The 19,448-nt window shown below is 45.6% G+C and overlaps 14 non-coding genes across 14 annotated transcripts; 8 read left to right on the plus strand and 6 right to left on the minus strand.

Moving 5' to 3' along the window:
• Positions 1 to 310: 310 nt before the first annotated feature.
• Positions 311 to 383, plus strand: trnav-uac. The gene has a single exon. It is a non-coding gene; the product is annotated as a tRNA-Val (tRNA).
• A 94-nt stretch (positions 384 to 477) lies between these two features.
• On the plus strand, positions 478 to 550 carry trnar-acg. The gene has a single exon. It is a non-coding gene; the product is annotated as a tRNA-Arg (tRNA).
• A 2,296-nt stretch (positions 551 to 2,846) lies between these two features.
• trnav-uac lies at positions 2,847 to 2,919 on the plus strand. The gene has a single exon. It is a non-coding gene; the product is annotated as a tRNA-Val (tRNA).
• A 94-nt stretch (positions 2,920 to 3,013) lies between these two features.
• trnar-acg lies at positions 3,014 to 3,086 on the plus strand. The gene has a single exon. It is a non-coding gene; the product is annotated as a tRNA-Arg (tRNA).
• Positions 3,087 to 3,404: 318 nt separating this feature from the next.
• On the plus strand, positions 3,405 to 3,477 carry trnav-aac. The gene has a single exon. It is a non-coding gene; the product is annotated as a tRNA-Val (tRNA).
• Positions 3,478 to 4,875: 1,398 nt separating this feature from the next.
• Positions 4,876 to 4,948, minus strand: trnav-cac. The gene has a single exon. It is a non-coding gene; the product is annotated as a tRNA-Val (tRNA).
• Positions 4,949 to 6,192: 1,244 nt separating this feature from the next.
• Positions 6,193 to 6,282, plus strand: trnap-ugg. Its single transcript is given in 2 exon segments — positions 6,193 to 6,228; positions 6,247 to 6,282. It is a non-coding gene; the product is annotated as a tRNA-Pro (tRNA).
• A 1,050-nt stretch (positions 6,283 to 7,332) lies between these two features.
• Positions 7,333 to 7,405, minus strand: trnav-cac. Its single transcript has one exon. It is a non-coding gene; the product is annotated as a tRNA-Val (tRNA).
• A 1,602-nt stretch (positions 7,406 to 9,007) lies between these two features.
• trnav-uac lies at positions 9,008 to 9,080 on the plus strand. Its single transcript has one exon. It is a non-coding gene; the product is annotated as a tRNA-Val (tRNA).
• A 1,447-nt stretch (positions 9,081 to 10,527) lies between these two features.
• On the minus strand, positions 10,528 to 10,600 carry trnav-cac. The gene has a single exon. It is a non-coding gene; the product is annotated as a tRNA-Val (tRNA).
• Positions 10,601 to 12,966: 2,366 nt separating this feature from the next.
• Positions 12,967 to 13,039, minus strand: trnav-cac. The gene has a single exon. It is a non-coding gene; the product is annotated as a tRNA-Val (tRNA).
• Positions 13,040 to 15,589: 2,550 nt separating this feature from the next.
• On the minus strand, positions 15,590 to 15,662 carry trnav-cac. The gene has a single exon. It is a non-coding gene; the product is annotated as a tRNA-Val (tRNA).
• Positions 15,663 to 16,894: 1,232 nt separating this feature from the next.
• Positions 16,895 to 16,984, plus strand: trnap-ugg. Its single transcript is given in 2 exon segments — positions 16,895 to 16,930; positions 16,949 to 16,984. It is a non-coding gene; the product is annotated as a tRNA-Pro (tRNA).
• Positions 16,985 to 18,030: 1,046 nt separating this feature from the next.
• trnav-cac lies at positions 18,031 to 18,103 on the minus strand. Its single transcript has one exon. It is a non-coding gene; the product is annotated as a tRNA-Val (tRNA).
• Positions 18,104 to 19,448: the final 1,345 nt, after the last annotated feature.

Here is a 19,448-nt window from a genome sequence, read left to right on the forward strand (position 1 = left end):
AATTCTTAAACTCAACTCAAGCATTGAATAACGAAACAAATATTGTGTAAAGTCGGTTGCTTTTTTCTGTTGGATTTCAGAATGCTGCATTAATAATAGAAGAGAGCATTTCGCCGTTAGAGATTTGCTGAACAAATTCTTCAGTTCAATATAGGTTCTTCTACTGGCTTGTAAGTTTAGACATCTATTTTAAAGAAATAGACGTGTTCTTGTAAGAAGTGACATGGACTCTCAGCCGAACCATGCGAAGCTGCAACAAGGCAGTTGAGTTGAAGGTGACACAGGTCCGTTGGAATCTGCGATGCCAGCTGTTTCTGTAGTGTAGTGGTTATCACATTCGCTTTACACGCGAATGGTCCCCGGTTCGAAACCGGGCAGAAACATCTGGTGTTTCCAGTTTAGTCTGTTGCTAAATATCACCTCAATCCCGTAACTGGTCTTCATCATCGAGGAATAGCAAAAGCCTATAACTGCTGTGGGTCAGTGGCGCAATGGATAACGCGTCTGACTACGAATCAGGAGATTCCAGGTTCGACCCCTGGCTGGCTCGCAGTTCCTAGTTTTGGCGTCCCATTTAGTTCAGTGGGTTGGACAGCTGTTTCCCGATGCAGAGCAAATTGAGCAGGGTATCATCAATTCTCGTTTCAGCTGTGGTTACTTATGAAAGCCCTGCCCTCTCAAATTAACTTCAAGCAAAACATAACTTACCTCCAGTTCAGCAAAGTTCAATATCTGATCCTTTGATAAGTTGAGACATCAGTTTTAAAGAAACGGCTTCTTCCAATAAGTTACATGGCCTCTCAGAGGAACCGTTAGAAGCTGCAACAGTACATTGAGGTTCAACATTGCACAGGGCCACTGATTGCGATGCTCCCAGCAGTTTCTGTAGTGTAGAGGTTATCATATTCGCCTAACACGCAAAAGGTCCCCGTTTCGAAACCGGGCAGAAACATTGCGTGCTTCTCATTTTGTGTGAGGAATGTTTGCACAAAATACCTTTCTTCCTCAATCTCGAACGTTCGAGGAACATGAGATTTGGTCTCTCATGAGATATTAAAATTCCTGCAACAAAGTCAGAAATACGGAATATTCAAGACGCCGGGGGAAGAAAAGCCTTCCCTATTTAGCCACGATTCGGATATTAGCAGTTTGTTCAACCACCACGGAATCTTTTGGGTTTACAGATGCAGATGAACATATTTAATCACCATTTCAGACATGTCTAAATGTAGGATAAAAGCAACTTACTGCGTATGCGTCAATGGGAAAGAAAAACAGAAAACACAGGACAGTCTCAGCAGGTCTGACAGCCTCTGTGGAGAGAGATGGCAAGTGTCGTTTCGAGTCTGGGTGACTATGTCGAAGCTGGACAACTGGATCTTTGGTCAGTTTTAGACTGGAGGAGTGTGTTGGGGGGGGAGGGGGGGGAGTGAGGGGCAGCGTGAAGCATTGGGCCTCGACAGACGGCCAGCGATGGGTGGAGAATAACAAAAATGTGTTGGGTCGAAAGAAAAAGGGAATGTAAATGCTTCTAATCAAAGTTAAGAACTGTGCTGACAGAGGCGATTAGAAGATTAGAATGTGTTAATGACAGATGACAATGAGGACAAATGGGCGGATTTCCCAAGAGGGATGGGATTGGCTAGGGAAATGGGGAGGGGGAGACAATGGGAGAGGAAGATATATCAATGGAAGCAATGAAAATAAGTTGATGGAAATAAACATGTGGTGAAGTGGGAAGAGTGATTTCACGGTGCGAAGTTGTTGAGCGTACTGTAAAATCCGCAAGGCTGGACCGTGCCTATTCAGAGGATGGGGGCTGTTCCTCGGCGTTGTGCTGAGCTACATGGGAACATTGCAGCAGGCCAAGATCGGACATGTGGACATGAGATTAGGACAGTGAGTTGAAATAGCAAGCGACAGGAGAGTCTGCCGCCAGCTTGTCGATGGAGCGAATGTGTTTGCAAAGCGGTCATCCAGTCGGGACTTCGTCTCTCCAATGCAGAGTAGATGGCATTGGGATCAGCAAATGCAACAGGCCAGATTGAAGGATGTCTTAGAGTAATGTGTACTCAAAAGGACAGACACAAACGATACTGTAACTGACTTAGAGAAAATGCCAGAGACTTAACTGAATCAGCTTTGGGAAAGAAAAAACGGTCTTCCTGATGGAGAAACAGGAAAAGCCAGTGTGGGAAACCAGGCTCAATGTTGATTTACAATTACCCCTCCTTTCTTCTACATGAACGGTATTGAGGCTGCAGCATTTTGCACACCAAAACACAAAGAGGTCAAATATAAGAAACACATAATTGTCAATTCTTAAACTCAACTCAAGCATTGAATAACGAAACAAATATTGTGTAAAGTCGGTTGCTTTTTTCTGTAGGATTTCAGAATGCTGCATTAATAATGCTGCTCCGGTGTCCTCCCACAGTCCAAAGATGTGCGGGTTAGGTGGATTGGCCATGCTAAATTGCTCGTAGTGTCCTAAAAAGTAAGATGGGGGGGGGGGGGCTGTTGGATTACGGGTATAGGGTGGATACATGGGTTTGACTAGGGTGATCATTGCTCGGCACATCATCGAGGGCCGAAGGGCCTGTTCTGTGCTGTACTGTTCTATGTTCTATAATAGAAGAGAGCATTTCGCCGTTAGAGATTTGCTGAACAAATTATTCAGTTCAATATAGGTTCTTCTACTGGCTTGTAAGTTTAGACTTCTGTTTTAAAGAAATAGACGTGTTCTTGTAAGAAATGACATGGCCTCTCAGCCGAACCATGCGAAGCTGCAACAAGGCAGTTGAGTTGAAGGTGACACAGGTCCGTTGGAGCCTGCGCTGCCAGCTGTTTCTGTAGTGTAGTGGTTATCACATTCGCTTTACACGCGAATGGTCCCCGGTTCGAAACCGGGCAGAAACATCTGGTGTTTCCAGTTTAGTCTGTCGCTAAATATTTCCTCAATCTCGTAACTGGTCTTCATCATCGAGGAATAGCCAAAACCTATAACTTCTGTGGGCCAGTGGCGCAATGGATAACGCGTCTGACTACGAATCAAGTGATTCCAGGTTCGACTCCTGGCTGGCTCGCAGTTCCTAGTTTTGGCGTCCCCTTTTGTTCAGTGGGTTGGACAGCTGGTTCCCGATGCAGAGCAAAGTGAGCAGTTCCCGTTTCAGCTGTGGTTACTTATGAAAGCCCCGCCCTCTCAATTTAACTTCAAGCAAAACATAACTTATCTCCAGTTCAGCAAAGTTCAATATCTGATCCTTTGATAAGTTGAGACATCAGTACTAAACAAACGGCTTCTTCCAATAAGTTACATGGCCTTTCAGCGGAACCGTTAGAAGCTGCAACAGTACACTGAGGTTCAACATTGCACAGGGCCACTGATTATGACGGTCCCAGCAGTTTCTGTAGTGTAGTGGTTATCACATTCGCCTAACACGCGACAGGTCCCCGGTTCGAAACCAGGCAGAAACATCGCGTGCATCTCATTTTGTGTGACGAATGTTTGCACAAAATATCTTTCTTCCTCAATCTCGCACGTTCGAGGAACATGAGATTTGGTCTCTCATGAGATATTAAAATTCCTGCAACAAAGTAAGAAATACGGAATATTCAAGACGCCAGGGGAAGAAAAGCCTTCCCTATTTTGCGACGATTCGGATATTAGCAGTTTGTTCATCCACCACAGAATCTTTTGGGTTTGCAGATGCAGATGAACATATTTAATCGCCATTTCAAACATGTCTAAATGTACGATAAAAGCAACTTACTGCGTATGCGTCAATGGGAAAGAAAAACAGAAAACACAGGACAGTCTCATCAGGTCTGACAGCCTCTGTAGAGAGAGATGGTAAGTGTCGTTTCGAGCCTGGGTGACTCTTTGTCGAAGAGTAGACGGCGGGATTCATTCACATTGGGTTTGCTTTGAGAAGCTGAGCTCAAACTGCATGGAACCAATACGTTCCCGAGAAGCTTGTCTATGGGTGGGCATTTTAATGACTAATTCTGGTGGACTCAGACAGCTCTTTGTCCCTTTCATTTTATCAGTTCAACAACTTCAGACTGTGAACTCTCACTTCCCCCTTCACCACATGTTTTTTCCATCAACTTATCATCCCTTCCATTGATATGTTTTACCCTCAGCATTGCCCACCTCCCCCCAGCCCAGACCATCCTACTTCAGCAATCTGATCCCTGTTTGTAATTGTTCTCTGACACACTGCTTACCTTTGTTCTGCCATTGACACATTCTGACCGCTTGATGCGCCATCAGCACCTTTCATAGCCTTGATTAGCCTCATTTACATTCCCTTTTTGTTTCTGCCCGAGACATTTTCGTCATTTCCCACCTATTGCTAGCCCTCTATCGAGGCCCAATACAGCACTCCACCACCCCCACCCCCCACCCACAATCGTCTGAATCTCCAATTCCAGTTCTCCAGCTTTGACAAAGAGTCCACTTGACTGGAAACGACAGCTGCCATTTCGCTGCCCAGAGGCTGTCAGACCTGCTGAGATTATCCAGTATTTTCTGTTTCTGTTTCCGTTTGAAGCATCCGCAGTAAGTTGCATTTGTCACACATTTAGACATGTTTGAGATGGTGATTAAATATGTTCATTTGTAAATCGCTGAAACTCTGTTGTGGATGAAGTAGCTGCTAATATCCGAGGTGTGCCAAGATATGAAAATTCTTCACCTCTCATTGCCTGCCGAAAATTCAGTGCTTGGGCCTTAATGTTCAATTCAATGTAGTGGCTCATGTGAGACTAAATTTCATAGTCCTGGAACACACGAGATTCCGGCAACATTCAGGAAATAGAATTATTTTGTGCCCAATAATTGTGCAAACTTTTCTCACACGAAATGCTAAATGTTTCTGCCCGGCTTCGAACCGGGGACTTTTCGCGTGTGAGGCGAATGTGATAACCACTACACTACAGAAACCGCTGGCAATCAATGGACGTGCGGAATGTACAACCTCACGGTGTTGCTGCAGATTCTGATGGTCTGTTTGAGAGGCCAGGTACCTTGTTGCAAGCGACAGCTGTGTCTGAAATTAACAGATGTCTCAACATATAAAGCCGTGAGATGTAGAAATTATATCGAAATTAACATAAATTATATTTTGCTGAATATCGGTCTTAAATTTGTGCTCTTTGGTCTCGAGGTCTGGTTCTCGTTTAAGGATTTTCAATCAATGCCTATGGGAGTGGTCGTGGGTTTAAATGCAGGACAGGCTCTTTACTCCAGGTCAGAGATTACGAATTGTTTGCGATGCTGACGGCGGGGTTGATTTACATTGGCCCACTCTGAAAAAGATTTCTCAGGACTCGGAATGTTTACGTCGTTTCTCTCCCCACAGATGATGCTCGAGAGAGAGAGAGAGAGAGAGAGACAGTGTCTGAGCTGGAGTGCGTTTGGATAAAATTGATGCTTCAGATCTGTGTTAACCACAGGGACGTGACCCATCTAATCCACAGAGCCAAAGTGGAGAATTGAACTGACTGGGGAGCTGGATCTTAACGCTGACCTCCCGGACCTCGGCGTCGTGAAATGTTCCAAAGAAGCTCAACAGCCACTCGAGGAACAGCAGCGCATCTTTCCAGTGGGCTCAATACAGCTTTCACACTCAGTGTGTGTTCAGTAGTTTCACACTGTAAATGCTGCACCCATTTTGTGTGTCCTTCCATCGCAGATTTGGGATTCAATCTTGTTTCCACTTGTTCTTTGTGTCCGGGCGGTAGTTGTGGATCAATATGCCATCGATAGCTCCTCCAGACATATATTTTGTTTCTTTGTTTCTTCCATTGCGCTAACAGAGAGCTGGTACAGACACGGCGGCCGGAATGGCCTCATACTGTGGTGTCATTATTCTCTGATTCGATGCTAACCTAACTCTGTGGCCAGGGTCCCAAGGCCTCTTCTCATTTAATCTCTCCTGACTTGCCCCCCATTAGAGCCCTTTCCTGTTGTTCTGTTTCCTCCCTCCGGTAATTCACTTGGTTAAGACGTACCACATTTCTAACCTGTCCCGGTTTTAATGAAAGGTGATGGTGAAAGACGAACTTTGTTGTCCTGTCGACAAATGCCGCCTGACTCCCTGAGATGTTGCAGTACTTTTGGCGTTCTCCGCAGATGTTAGATTGATTTTCGATGGCAATGACAGTATGCTTTGTCTCTTTTTGCGGGGCTCGTTGGTCTAGGGGTATGATTCTCGCTTTGGGTGTGTCGCTGTCGGAATTTGCGAGAGGTCCCGGGTTCAAATCCCGGATGAGCCCTTCGATGAGGTTTTCCCGTTGGTCAAACCGCATGTTTTCTTCATTTCTTTGCAGCGTAGACGGCGGGATTCATTCACATTGGGTTTGCTTTGAGATGCTGAGCTCAAGCTGCATGGAACCAATGCGTTCCCGAGAAGTTTGTCTATGGGTGGGCATTCACATTTCTATTGACTAATTCTGGTGGACTCAGACAGCTCTTTGTCCCTTTCATTTTATCAGTTCAACAACTTCAGACTGTGAACTCTCACTTCCCCCTTCACCACATGTTTTTTCCATCAACTTATCATCCCTTCCATTGATATGTTTTACCCTCAGCATTGCCCACCTCCCACCAGCCCATACCATCCTACTTGATCAATCTGATCCGTGTTTGTAATTGTTCTCTGACGCACTGCTTACCTTTGTTCTGCCATTAACACATTCTGACCGCTTGATGCAACATCAGCACCTTTCATAGCCTTGTTTAGCCTCATTTACATTCCCTTTTTCTTTCTCCCCGAGACACTTTCGTCATTTCCCACCTATTGCTAGCCCTCTATCGAGGCCCAATACAGCACTCCACCACCCCCACCCCCCACCCACAATCGTCTGAATCTCCAATTCCAGTTCTCCAGCTTTGACAAAGAGTCCACTTGACTGGAAACGACAGCTGCCATTTCGCTGCCCAGAGGCTGTCAGACCTGCTGAGATTATCCAGTATTTTCTGTTTTTGTTTCGTTTGAAGCATCCGCAGTAAGATGCATTTGTCATACATTTAGACATGATTGAGATGGTGATTAAATGTGTTCATTTGTAAATCGCTGAAACTCTGTTGTGGATGAACTAGCTGCTAATATCCGAGCTGCGCCAAGATATGAAAATTCTTCACCTCGCTCTGCCTGCCGAAAATTCAGTGCTTGGGCCTTAATGTTCAATTCAGTGTAGTGGCTCATGTGAGATGAAATTTCATAGTCCTGGAACACACGAGATTCCGGCAACATTCTGGAAACAGAATTATTTTGTGCCCAATAATTGTGCAAACTTTTCTCACACGAAATGCTAAATGTTCGATGTTTCTGCCCGGTTTCGAACCGGGGACCTTTCGCGTGTGAGGCGAATGTGATAACCACTACACTACAGAAACCGCTGGCAAGCAAAGGACGTGCGGAATGTACAACCTCACTGTGTTGCTGCAGATTCTAATGGTCTGTTTGAGAGGCCAGGTCCCTTGTTGCAAGCGACAGTTGTTTCTTAAATTAACAGATGTCTCCACATATAAAGCCGTGAGATGTAGAAATTATATCGAAATTAACATTAGATATATTTTGCTGAATGTCGGTCTCAAATTTGCGCTCTTTGGTCTCGAGGTCTGGTTCTCGTTTAAGGATTTTCAAGCAATGCCTATGGGAGTGGTCGTGGGTTTAAATCCAGGACAGTCTCTTTACTCCAGGTCAGGGATTACGAATTGTTTGCGACGCTGACGGCAGGGTTGATTTACATTGGCCCACTCTGAAAAAGATTTCTCAGGACTCGGAATGTTTACGTCGTTTCTCTCCCCACAGATGATGCTCGAGAGAGAGACAGTGCCTGAGCTGGAGTGCGTTTGGATAAAATTGATGCTCCAGATCTGTGTTAACCGCAGGGACGTGACCCATCTAATCCACAGAGCCAAAGTGGAGAATTGAACTGACTGGGGAGCTGGATCTTAACGCTGACCTCCCGCACCTCGGCGTCGTGAAATGTTCCAAAGAAGCTCAACAGCCACTCAAGGAACAGCAGCGCATCTTTCCACTGGGCTCAATACAGCTTTCACACTCAGTGTGTGTTCAGTAGTTTCACACTGTAAATGCTGCACCCATTTTGTGTGTCCTTCCATCGCAGATTTGGGTTTCAATCTTGTTTCCACTTGTTCTTTGCGTCCGGGCGGTAGTTGATTCTCGCTTTGGGTGGTGTCGCTGTCGGAATTTGCGAGAGGTCCCGGGTTCGTTGGGTTACAGGTATAGGGTGGGTTTGAGTAGGGTGATCATGGCCCGGCACAACATAAAGGGGCTGTGCTGTACTGTTCTATGTTCTTGTCGATGGAGCGAAGGTGTTTTGCAAAGTGGTCACCCAGTCGGCATTTAGTCTCTCCAATGCAGAGTAGATGGCATTGGGACCAGCAAATGCAACAGGCCAGATTGAAGGATGTCTGAAAGTAATGTGTACTCAAAAAGACAGACACAAACGATACTGTAACTGACTTAGAGGAAATGCCAGAGACTAAACTGAACCAGCTTTGGGAAAGAAAAAACGGTCTTCCTAATGGAGAAACAGGAAAAGCCAGTGTGGGAATCCAGGCTCAAAGTTGATTTACAATTACCCCTCCTTTCTTCTACATGAACGGTATTGAGGCTGCAGCATTTTACACACCAAAACACAAAGAGGTCAAATATAAGAAACACATAATTGTCAATTCTTAAACTCAACTCAAGCATTGAATAACGAAACAAATATTGTGTAAAGTCGGTTGTTTTTTTCTCTAGGATTTCAGAATGCTGCATTAATAATAGAAGAGAGCATTTCGCCCTTAGAGATTTGCTGAACAAATTCAGGTTCTTCTACTGGCTTGTAAGTTTAGACATCTGTTTTAAAGAAATGACGTGTTCTTGTAAGAAGTGACATGGCCTCTCAGCCGAACCATGCCAAGCTGCAACAAGGCAGTTGTGTTGAAGGTGACACAGGTCCGTTGGCGTCTGTGTTGCCAGCTGTTTCTGTAGTGTAGTGGTTATCACGTTCGCTTTACACGCGAATGGTTCCCGGTTCGAAACCGGGCAGAAACATCTGTTGCTAAATATTACCTCGATCTCGCAACTGATCTTCATCATCGAGGAATAGCAAAAGACTGTAACTGCTGTCGGCCAGTGGCGCAATGGATAACGCGTCTGACTACGAATCAGGAGATTTCAGGTTCGACTCCTGGCTGGCTCGCAGTTCCTATTTTTTTGAAAGGTGCTGGTGAAAGACGAACTTTGTTGTCCTGTCGACAAATGCCGCCTGACTCCCTGAGATGTTGCAGTACTTTTGGCGTTCTCCGCAGATGTTAGATTGATTTTCGATGGCAATGATAGTATGCATTAGCTTTTTTTCGCGGGGCTCGTTGGTCTAGGGGTATGATTCTCGCTTTGGGTGTGTCGCTGTCGGAATTTGCGCGACGTCCCGGGTTCAAATCCCGGACGAGCCCTTCGATGAGGTTTTCCGTTGGTCAAACCGCATGTTTTCTTCATTTATTTGCGGCGGAGACAGCGGGATTCATTCACATTGGGTTTGCTTTGAGAAGCTGAGCTCAAACTGCAGGGAACCAATACGTTCCCGAGAAGTTTGTCTATGGGTGGGCATTCACATTTCTATTGACTAATTCTGGTGGACTCAGACAGCTCTTTGTCCCTTTCATTTTATCAGTTCAATAACTTCAGACTGTGAACTCTCACTTCCCCCTTCACCACATGTTTTTTCCATCAACTTATCATCCCTTCCATTGATATGTTTTACCCTCAGCATCGTCCACCTCCCCCCAGCCCATACCATCCTACTTCAGCAATCTGATCCCTGATTGTAATTGTTCTCTGACGCACTGCTTACCTTTGTTCTGCCATTAACACATTCTGACCTCTGATGCGCCATCAGCACCTTTCATAGCCTTGATTAGCCTCATTTACATTCCCTTTTTCTTTCTGCCCGAGACATTTTCGTCATTTCCCACCTATTGCTAGCCCTCTATCGAGGCCCAATACAGCACTCCACCACCCCCACCCCCCACCCACAATCGTCTGAATCTCCAGTTCCAGTTCTCCAGCTTTGACAAAGAGTCCACTTGACTGGAAACGACAGCTGCCATTTCGCTCCCCAGAGGCTGTCAGACCTGCTGAGATTATCCAGTATTTTCTGTTTTTGTTTCCGTTTGAAGCATCCGCAGTAATTTGCATTTGTCACACATTTAGACATGTTTGAGATGGTGATTAAATATGTTCATTTGTAAATCGGTGAAACTCTGTTGTGGATGAACTAGCTGCTAATATCCGAGTTGTGCCAAGATATGAAAATTCTTCACCTCTTGCCTGCCGAAAATTCAGTGCTTGGGCCTTAATGTTCAATTCAGTTTCGTGGCTCGTGTGAGACGAAATTTCATAGTCCTGGAACACACGAGATTCCGGCAACATTCAGGAAATAGAATTATTTTGTGCCCAATAATTGTGCAAACTTTTCTCACACGAAATGCTAAATGTTCGATGTTTCTGCCCGGTTTCGAACCGGGGACCTTTCGCGTGTGAGGCGAATGTGATAACCACTACACTACAGAAACCGCTGGCAATCAATGGACGTGCGGAATGTACAACCTCACGGTGTTGCTGCAGATTCTGATGGTCTGTTTGAGAGGCCAGGTCCCTTGTTGCAAGCGACAGCTGTGTCTGAAATTAACAGATGTCTCAACATATAAAGCCGTGAGATGTAGAAATTATATCGAAATTAACATAAATTATATTTTGCTGAATATCGGTCTTAAATTTGTGCTCTTTGGTCTCGAGGTCTGGTTCTCGTTTAAGGATTTTCAATCAATGCCTATGGGAGTGGTCGTGGGTTTAAATGCAGGACAGGCTCTTTACTCCAGGTCAGAGATTACGAATTGTTTGCGATGCTGACGGCGGGGTTGATTTACATTAGCCCACTCTGAAAAAGATTTCTCAGGACTCGGAATGTTTACGTCGTTTCTCTCCCCACAGATGATGCTCGAGAGAGAGAGAGAGACAGTGTCTGAGCTGAAGTGCGTTTGGATAAAATTGATGCTCCAGATCTGTGTTAACCACAGGGACGTGACCCATCTAATCCACAGAGCCAAAGTGGAGAATTGAACTGACTGGGGAGCTGGATCTTAACGCTGACCTCCCGGACCTCGGCGTCGTGAAATGTTCCAAAGAAGCTCAACAGCCACTCGAGGAACAGCAGCGCATCTTTCCACTGTGCTCAATACAGCTTTCACACTGTGTGTGTTCAATAGTTTCACACTGTAAATGCTGCACCCATTTTGTGTGTCCTTCCATCGCAGATTTGGGATTCAATCTTGTTTCCACTTGTTCTTTGTGTCCGGGCGGTAGTTGTTGATCAATATGCCATCGATAGCTCCTCCAGACATATCTTTTGTTTCTTCCATTGCGCTAACAGAGAGCTGGCACAGACACGGCGGCCGGAATGGCCTCATACTGTGGTGTCATTATTTTCTGATTTGATGCCATCCTAACTCTGTGGCCAGGGTCCCAAGGCCTCTTCTTATTTATTCTCTCCTGTCTTGCCCCCTATTAGAGCCCTTTCCTGTTGTTCTGTTTCCTCCCTCCGGTAATTCACTTGGTTAAGATGTATCACATTTCTAACCTGTCCCGGTTTTAATGAAAGGTGATGGTGAAAGACGAACTTTGTTGTCCTGTCGACAAATTCCGCCTGAGTCCCTGAGATGTTGCAGTACTTTTGGCGTTCTCCGCAGATGGTAGATTGGTTTTCGATGGCAATGACAGTATGGTTTGACTCTTTTTGGGGGGCTCGTTGGTCTAGGGGTATGATTCTCGCTTTGGTTGTGTTGCTGTCGGAATTTGCGATATGTCCCGGGTTCAAATCCCCGACGAGCTCTTCGATGAGGTTTTCCGTTGGTCAAGCCGCATGTTTTCTTCATTTCTTTGCGGCGGAGACAGCGGGATTCATTCACATTGTGTTTGCTTTGAGAAGCTGAGCTCAAACTGCATGGAACCAATACGTTCCCGAGAAGTTTGTCTGTGTGTGGGCATTCACATTTCTATTGACTAATTCTGGTGGACTCAGACAGCTCTTTGTCCCTTTCATTTTATCAGTTCAACAACTTCAGACTGTGAACTCTCACTTCCCCCTAAACCACATGTTTTTTCCATCAACTTATCATTCCTTCCATTGATATGTTTTACCCTAAGCATTGCCCCCCTCCCCCCAGCCCATACCACCCTACTTCAGCCATCTGATTCCTGTTTGTAATTGTTCTCTGACGCACTGCTTTCCTTTGTTCTGCCATTAACACATTCTGACCGCTTGATGCGCCATCAGCACCTTTCATAGCCTTGATTAGCCTCATTTACAATCCCTTTTTCTTTCTGCACGAGACATTTTCGTCATTTCCCACCTATTGCTAGCCCTCTATCGAGGCCCAATACAGCACTCCACCACCCCCACCCCCCACCCACAATCGTCTGAATCTCCAATTCCAGTTCTCCAGCTTTGACAAAGAGTCCACTTGACTGGAAACGACAGCTGCCATTTCGCTCCCCAGAGGCTGTCAGACCAGCTGAGGTTGTCCAGTATTTTCTGTTTTTGTTTCCGTTTGAAGCATCCGCAGTAAGTTGCATTTGTCACACATTTAGACATGTTTGAGATGGTGATTAAATATGTTCATTTGTAAATCGCTGAAACTCTGTTGTGGATGAACTCGCTGCTAATATCCGAGGTGTGCCAAGATATGAAAATTCTTCACCTCTCATTGCCTGCCGAAAATTCAGTGCTTGGGCCTTAATGTTCAATTCAGTGTAGTGGCTGATGTGAGACGAAATTTCATAGTCCTGGAACACACGAGATTCCGGCAACATTCAGGAAACAGAATTATTTTGTGCCCAATAATTGGGCAAACTTTTCTCACACGACATGCTAAATGTTCCATGTTTCTGCCCGGTTTCGAACCGGAGACCTTTCGTATGTGAGGCGAATGTGATAACCTCTACACTACAGAAACCGCTGGCAATCAATGGATTGCGGAATGTACAACCTCACTGTGTTGCTGCAGATTCTGATGGTCTGTTTGAGAGGCCAGATCCCTTGTTGCAAGCGACAGCTGTTTCTTAAATTAACAGATGTCTCAACATATAAAGCCGTGAGATGTAGAAATTATATCGAAATTAACATAAGTTATATTTTGCTGAATGTCGGTTTCAAATTTGTGCTCTTTGGTCTCGAGGTCTGGTTCTCGTTTAAGGATTTTCAAGCAATGTCTATGGGAGTGGTCGTGGGTTCAAATCCAGGACAGGCTCTTTACTCCAGGTCAGGGATTACGAATTGTTTGCGATGCTGACGGCAGGGTTGATTTACATTAACCCACTCTGAAAAAGATTTCTCAGGACTCGGAATGGTTACGTCGTTTATCTCCCCACAGATGATGCTCGAGAGAGAGAGACAGTGTCTGAGCTGGAGTGCGTTTGGATAAAATTGATGCTCCAGATCTGTGTTAACCACAGGGACGTGACCCATCTAATCCACAGAGCCAAAGTGGAGAATTGAACTGACTGGGGAGCTGGATCTTAACGCTGACCTCCCGGACCTCGGCGTCGTGAAATGTTCCAAAGAAGCTCAACAGCCACTCGAGGAACAGCAGCGCATCTTTCCAGTGGGCTCAATACAGCTTTCACACTCAGTGTGTGTTCAGCAGTTTCACACTGTAAATGCTGCACCCATTTTGTGTGTCCTTCCATCGCAGATTTGGGTTTCAATCTTGTTTCCACTTGTTCTTTGTGTCCGGGCGGTAGTTGTTGATCAATATGCCATCGATTGCTCCTCCAGACATATCTTTTGTTTCTTTGTTTCTTCCATTGCGCTAACAGAGAGCTGGCACAGACACGGCGGCCGGAATGGCCTCATACTGTGGTGTCATTATTCTCTGATTTGATGCCATCCTAACTCTGTGGCCAGGGTCCCAAGGCCTCTTCTCATTTAATCCTTGCTGACTTGCCCCCCATTAGAGCCCTTTCCTGTTGTTCTGTTTCCTCCCTCCGGTAATTCACTTGGTCAAGACGTTCCACATTTCTAACCTGTCCCGGTTTTTATGAAAGGTGATGGTGAAAGACGAACTTTGATGTCCTGTCGACAAATGCCGCCTGACTAATGAAATGAAAATCGCTTATTGTCACGAGTGGGCTTCAATGAAGTTACTGTGAAAAGCCCCTAGTCGCCACATTCCGGCGCCTGTCCGGGGAGGCTGGAATCGAACCGTTCTGCTGGCCTGCTTGGTCTGCTTTAAAAGCCAGCGATTTAGCCCAGTGAGCTAAACCAGCCCCTGAAGCTAAACTACCTGAGATGGTGCAGTAATTTTGGCGTTCTCCGCAGATGTTAGATTGAATTTCGATGGCAATGACAGTATGCTTTGTCTCTTTTTGCGGGGCTCGTTGGTCTAGGGGTATGTTCTCGCTTTGGGTGTGTCACTGTCGGAATTTGCTTGAGGTCCCGGGTTCAAATCCCGGACGAGCCCTTCGATGAGGTTTTCCCGTTGGTCAAACCGCATGTTTTCTTCATTTCTTTGCAGCGTCGACGGCGGGATTCATTCACATTGGGTTTGCTTTGAGAAGCTGAGCTCAAGCTGCATGGAACCAATACGTTCCCGAGAAGTTTGTCTATGGGTGGGCATTCACATTTCTATTGATTAATTCTGGTGGACTCAGACAGCTCTTTGTCCCTTTCATTTTATCAGTTCAACAACTTCAGACTGTGAACTCTCACTTCCCCCTTCACCACATGTTTTTTCCATCAACTTATCATCCCTTCCATTGATATGTTTTACCCTCAGCATCGCCCACCTCCCCCCAGCCCATACCATCCTACTTCAGCAATCTGATCCCTGATTGTAATTGTTCTCTGACGCACTGCTTACCTTTGTTCTGCCATTAACACATTCTGACCGCTTGATGCGCCTTCAGCACCTTTCATAGCCTTGATTAGCCTCATTTATATTCCCTTTTTCTTTCTGCCCGAGACATTTTCGTCATTTCCCACCTATTGCTAGCCCTCTATCGAGGCCCAATACAGCACTCCACCACCCCCACCCCCCACCCACAATCGTCTGAATCTCCAATTCCAGTTCTCCAGCTTTGACAAAGAGTCCACTTGACTGGAAACGACAGCTGCCATTTCGCTCCCCAGACGCTGTCAGACCTGCTGAGATTATCCAGTATTTTCTGTTTTTGTTTCCGTTTGAAGCATCCGCAGTAAGTTGCATTTGTCACACATTTAGACATGTTTGAGATGGTGATTAAATATGTTCATTTGTAAATCGCTGAAACTCTGTTGTGGATGAACTAGCTGCTAATATCCGAGGTGTGCCAAGATATGAAAATTCTTCACCTCTCATTGCCTGCCGAAAATTCAGTGCTTGGGCCTTAATGTTCAATTCAGTTTCGTGGCTCGTGTGAGACGAAATTTCATAGTCCTGGAACACACGAGATTCCGGCAACATTCAGGAAATAGAATTATTTTGTGCCCAATAATTGTGCAAACTTTTCTCACACGAAATGCTAAATGTTTCTGCCCGGTTTCGAACCGGTGACCTTTCGCGTGTGAGGCGAATGTGATAACCACTACACTACAGAAACCGCTGGCAATCAATGGACGTGCGGAATGTACAACCTCACTGTGTTGCTGCAGATTCTGATGGTCTGTTTGAGAGGCCAGGTACCTTGTTGCAAGCGACAGCTGTGTCTGAAATTAACAGATGTCTCAACATATAAAGCCGTGAGATGTAGAAATTATATCGAAATTAACAAAAATTATATTTTGCTGAATATCGGTCTTAAATTTGTGCTCTTTGGTCTCGAGGTCTGGTTCTCGTTTAAGGATTTTCAATCAATGCCTATGGGAGTGGTCGTGGGTTTAAATCCAGGACAGGCTCTTTACTCCAGGTCAGAGATTACGAATTGTTTGCGATGCTGACGGCGGGGTTGATTTACATTGGCCCACTCTGAAAAAGATTTCTCAGGACTCGGAATGTTTACGTCGTTTCTCTCCCCACAGATGATGCTCGAGAGAGAGAGACAGTGTCTGAGCTGGAGTGCGTTTGGATAAAATTGATGATCCAGATCTGTGTTAACCGCAGGGACGTGACCCATCTAATCCACAGAGCCAAAGTGGAGAATTGAACTGACTGGGGAGCTGGATCTTAACGCTGACCTCCCGGACCTCGGCGTCGTGTAATGTTCCAAAGAAGCTCAACAGCTACTCGAGGAACAGCAGCGCATCTTTCCACTGTGCTCAATACAGCTTTCACACTCAGTGTGTGTTCAGTAGTTTCACACTGTAAATGCTGCACCCATTTTGTGTGTCCTTCCATCGCAGATTTGGGATTCAATCTTGTTTCCACTTGTTCTTTGTGTCCGGGCGGTAGTTGTTGGTCAATATGCCATCGATAGCTCCTCCAGACATATCTTTTGTTTCTTTGTTTCTTCCATTGCGCTAACAGAGAGCTGGCACAAACACGGCGGCCGGAATTGCCTCATACTGTGGTGTCATTATTCTCTGATTCGATGCTAACCTAACTCTGTGGCCAGGGTCCCAAGGCCTCTTCTTATTTAATCTCTCCTGACTTGCCCCCCATTAGAGCCCTTTCCTGTTGTTCTGTTTCCTCCCTCCGGTAATTCACTTGGTTAAGACGTACCACATTTCTAACATGTCCCGGTTTTAATAAAAGGTGATGGTGAAAGACGAACTTCGTTGTCCTGTCGACAAATGCCGTCTGACGACCTGAGATGTTGCAGTACTTTTGGCGTTCTCCGCAGATGTTAGATTGATTTTAGATGGCAATGACAGTATGCTTTGACTCTTTTTGCGGGGCTCGTTGGTCTAGAGGTATGATTCTCGCTTTGGGTGTGTCGCTGTCCGAATTTGCGAGAGGTCCCGGGTTCAAATCCCGGACGAGCCCTTCGATGAGGTTTTCCCATTGGTCAAACCGCATGTTTTCTTCATTTCTTTGCAGCGTCGACGGCGGGATTCATTCACATTGGGTTTGCTTTGAGAAGCTGAGCTCAAGCTGCGTGGAACCAATACGTTCCAGAGAAGCTTGTCTATGTGTGGGCATTCACATTTCTATTGACTAATTCTGGTGGGCTCAGACAGCTCTTTGTCCCTTTCATTTTATCAGTTCAACAACTTCAGACTGTGAACTCTCACTTCCCCCTCCACCACATGTTTTTTCCCATCAACTTATCATTCCTTCCATTGATATGCTTTACCCTGAGCTTTGCCCCCCTCCACCCAGCCCATACCATCCTACTTCAGCAATCTGATCCCTGTTTGTAATTGTTCTCTGACGCACTGCTTACCTTTGTTCTGCCATTAACACATTCTGACCGCTTGATGCGCCATCAGCACCTTTCATAGCCTTGATTAGCCTCATTTACATTCCCTTTTTCTCTCTGCCCGAGACATTTTCGTCATTTCCCACCTATTGCTAGCCCTCTATCGAGGCCCAATACAGCACTCCCCCACCCCCACCCCCCACCCACAATCGTCTGAATCTCCAATTCCAGTTCTCCAGCTTTGACAAAGAGTCCACTTGACTGGAAACGACAGCTGCCATTTCGCTCCCCAGAGGCTGTCAGACCTGCTGAGATTATCCAATATTTTCTGTTTTTGTTTCCGTTTGAAGCATCCACAGTAAGTTGCATTTGTCATATATTTAGACATGTTTGAGATGGTGATTAAATATGTTCATTTGTAAATCGGTGAAACTCTGTTGTGGATGAACTAGCTGCTAATATCCGAGGTGTGCCAAGATATGAAAATTCTTCACCTCTCATTGCCTGCCGAAAATTCAGTGCTTGGGCCTTAATGTTCAATTCAGTGTAGTGGCTCGTGTGAGACGAAATTTCATAGTCCTGGAACACAGGTGATTCCGGCAACAATCAGGAAACAGAATTATTTTATGCCCAATAATTGTGCAAACTTTTCCTCACACGAAATGCTAAATGTTTCTGCCCGGTTTCGAACCGGGGACCTTTCGCGTGTGAGGCGAATGTGATAACCACTACACTAGAGAAACCGCTGGCAATCAATGGACGTGCGGAATGTACAACCTCGCTGTGTTGCTGCAGATTCTGATGGTCTGTTTGAGAGGCCAGATCCCTTGTTGGAAGCGACTGCTGTGTCTGAAATTAACAGATGTCTCAACATATAAAGCCGTGAGATGTAGAAATTATATCGAAATTAACATAAATTATTTTTTGCTGAATATCGGTCTCAAATTTGTGCTCTTTGGTCTCGAGGTCTGGTTCTCGTTTAAGGATTTTCAATCAATGCCTATGGGAGTGGTCGTGGGTTTAAATCCAGGACAGGCTCTTTACTCCAGGTCAGAGATTATGAATTGTTTGCGATGCTGACGGCGGCGTTAATTTACATTGGCCCACTCTGTAAAAGATTTCTCAGGACTCGAAATGTTTACGTCGTTTCTCTCCCCACAGATGATGCTCGAGAGAGAGAGACAGTGTCTGAGCTGGAGTGCGTTTGGATAAAATTGATGCTCCAGATCTGTGTTAACCACAGGGACGTGACCCATCTAATCCACAGAGCCAAAGTGGAGAATTGAACTGACTGGAGAGCTGGATCTTAACGCTGACCTCCCGGACCTCGGCGTCGTGAAATGTTCCAAAGAAGCTCAACAGACACTCGAGGAACAGCAGCGCATCTTTCCACTGGGCTCAATACAGCTTTCACACTCAGTGTGTGTTCAGCAGTTTCACACTGTAAATGCTGCACCCATTTTGCGTGTCCTTACATCGCAGATTTGGGTTTCAATCTTGTTTCCACTTGTTCTTTGTGTCCGGGGGGTAGTTGATCAATCTGCCATCGATAGCTCCTCCAGACACATCTTTTGTTTCTTTGTTTCTTCCATTGCGCTAACAGAGAGCTGGCACAGCCACGGCGGCCGGAATGGCCTCATACTGTGGTGTCATTATTCTCTGATTCGATGCTAACCTAACTCTGATCTGTTTGCTTTCGCGGGGTTCGTTGGTCTACGGGTATGATTCTCGCTTCGGGTGTCTCGGTGTTGAAATTTGCGAGAGGTCCCGGGTTCAAATCCCGGACGAGCCCTTTTCTGTTGGTCACGCAGCATGTTTACCTCATTTCCTTGCGGCTCAGACGGCGGGATTCATTCACATTGGGGTTGCTTTGAGAAGCTGAGCTCACACTGCAGGGAATCAACGCGTTCCCGGGAAAATCGAAACATTTTCGATCAACTTGTCGATGAGTGGACATTCACTTATCTCTATTCACTAACTCTGGTGGATCAGGCAGCTCTCGGTCTGTTTAATTTTATTCTGCACACTTCACACGTATTTTTTTCTATCAACTTATTTTCATTCCTTCCATTGGTATGTTTTACCCTC

This window comes from Scyliorhinus canicula, unplaced genomic scaffold (genome assembly GCF_902713615.1).
Source record: "Scyliorhinus canicula unplaced genomic scaffold, sScyCan1.1, whole genome shotgun sequence".
NCBI classification, from domain to species: Eukaryota; Metazoa; Chordata; class Chondrichthyes; order Carcharhiniformes; family Scyliorhinidae; genus Scyliorhinus; species Scyliorhinus canicula.